Source organism: Silurus aristotelis (assembly GCF_946808225.1).
Source record: "Silurus aristotelis genome assembly, chromosome: 14".
Lineage (NCBI taxonomy): Eukaryota > Metazoa > Chordata > Actinopteri > Siluriformes > Siluridae > Silurus > Silurus aristotelis.
The window spans coordinates 15443678-15445888 of record NC_139587.1 but is presented as its reverse complement, the minus strand read 5'-3'; the positions used below and the strand labels follow the sequence as shown (position 1 = coordinate 15445888).

At 39.1% G+C, this 2211-nt stretch overlaps 1 long non-coding RNA gene across 1 annotated transcript in view; it reads left to right on the top strand.

Moving 5' to 3' along the window:
* LOC310736754 overlaps positions 1-455 on the top strand; it is a 72821-nt gene extending 72366 nt beyond the window's left edge. The window contains exon 4 of the long non-coding RNA XR_014536648.1: positions 237-455. This is a non-coding gene — a long non-coding RNA (uncharacterized lncRNA). The remainder of the gene's footprint in view (positions 1-236) is intronic.
* The last annotated feature ends 1756 nt before the right edge of the window (positions 456-2211 follow it).

The window sequence follows — 2211 nt, the reverse complement described above, 5'->3', positions numbered from 1 at the left end:
TTTTCCATATTCTCTTTCAGCGCACGGTCAGAATTTTTGACACAAATTATTGAAATGTCTGCGCCAAATATAGCCAGAATATAAGTGACATTTCTAAAAACAATTATGCTACAGAAGGCAGGGGGGTGGGGTGGCATTCATCAATTCTCCCTTTTGGGTTCAAAGTGGGTTTTATTGTGCTCATCGTTGTGTCTGTGCCACACATTTTATTTATAAAACTGTGAAATCTGTTCAAGGACCCCAACATTTTTAAACCACCAAGGGTGTCATTTGCCAGAGGAAGCAAAGTGAGACAAACTGCCCACCCCCAGTCCGTCTGGAAACATCTTGTTTTCCTAGCTGTAAGGTAAGCACTATGCTATTGTCAATCAGTCATAAAAAGTGAAACAATTACCATTCTGTATTGACTTCTTACCACAAACAAAAGAATAGAAAATATTTTACAGCATTATATGCTTAGAATGGAGATATTAAGTTCATAATTCTACAGATAACTAGTTATAATGTTGTAGGTATACATCAGTACTTATTTAGAAGAAATGCAAATTGTGTGCCAATCTACAGAATTTTTTAATTCCATTGTCTACAAGCAATACCTATGTAAATAAGTAAGTATACTTTAAAAACATCAGATTAGTTGACAAATTATTGATTATGATATGACTTAATTTGAACAATGTAACGTCTGTTACTTTAAAAGTAATTAAAAGTATTTCTCTATGTCACTGTTGACTGTCTTAAAAGAACATTTCAACTCTCCGAGACACAACTAAACATACAGGTGCTATTTTTGTTGTCGACTTTCCCCCATCAGTAAGCACCAAATATCCTCACTTGCAAAAGCTTTGAAGAGCTTGTGAGGTCAGATTGTCAATTATGGTCTGTGCCCACTTTGCACTTCCTCTCTGCATTCACACAAATCCATTCGCCACACAATGCATTTTAAATCAAAGCCACGTCACCCTAACACGCCTTAGGAAACATTAAGCCATAGTATGTTACTTTCATGTGCGATAGCATGACTCCTGTGGGCTTTGAAGTGCTCTCTTTTTAATGCTTTATTAATAATAACACTCTGTGGCTTCCTCTGACTGCATAGACGCTGTTTTGCCTATTTCTCTTCAATCTCTCTCTCTCTCTCTCTCTCTCTCTCTCATCTCTCTCTCTCTCTCTCTCTCTCTCTCTCTCTCTCTCTTTTACCCAGTCTCTTTAGCAGGTCATTAGAGGTCTGTTTGTGGGGTTGTGATTAGAAACTATACAGGCATTTCACTGGTGCCAGAACTTAACCTTGCATGCAGAAAGTGGCTGCTGTAAGACACTGTTTTTAACCTGCTGCCCCTCAATGTTCCAGCACCAGCAGCAGGGGGAGTGTCAGGATTACACACCCTGCTTAATGTGTGTGTGCACACATGTGCATAAGGTTTGTTTGTGCATAGATAAAGAACAAAGATCAACACAGAATAAAGTTTTGAATATAACCATGTATGCCTATCTGTATTGTTCACCACAGGTGTGTTTCGTATTTTCTAACAATTCAGAGTGAATTCTCTAATAATTATGACTTACTGACATTCATTTCAGTACCTTTTGTGCTTGCTTTGAAAAGCATTTCAATATTCCATATATAGTCTATTATTTGTCAAGACAGCGAAATTGTGATGAAAATGGAAGAAACCAAGTTGTGAATCTTTAATAATCTTAATAATGTGATGTTTTGGAAACGTATTAACATTTTATTTGTGTTTTGTGTTTTGTGTGTGTGTGTGTGTGTGTGTGTGTGTGTGTGTGTGTGTGTGTGTGTGTGTGTGTGTGAAAAATCTTATATTACTTAATCAAATACAACATCAAGTGTGATAATGAACATTTTCTCATCATTAGGTATGACAGTTGGACAGATTGTCCCCAACCAATGAAATAACTAAAGAGGCATCATTTGCAGTCCTCTCTTATGTGCTTGCCATGATGCAAGCGCTCCAATCTGGCTCCTTTTGAGAGGTCATGTCCCCTCCAGGACTGCGCCAGCTTCACACTTCATCTCTAGTGGAACAGGGGCACCTGGCTCCTCTTCCTACTGTGGAAGGCCAAATCAATGGGACAAGCTATCCGAGCTGAATGACCAGAGGTCGGCATCAAAGACCTTCATTTGGCCACCCAAGCCACCGCTGCCTTCATTCCCCCTTCAGCTTGCACCTGGGCAGCATGGGTTTTGGC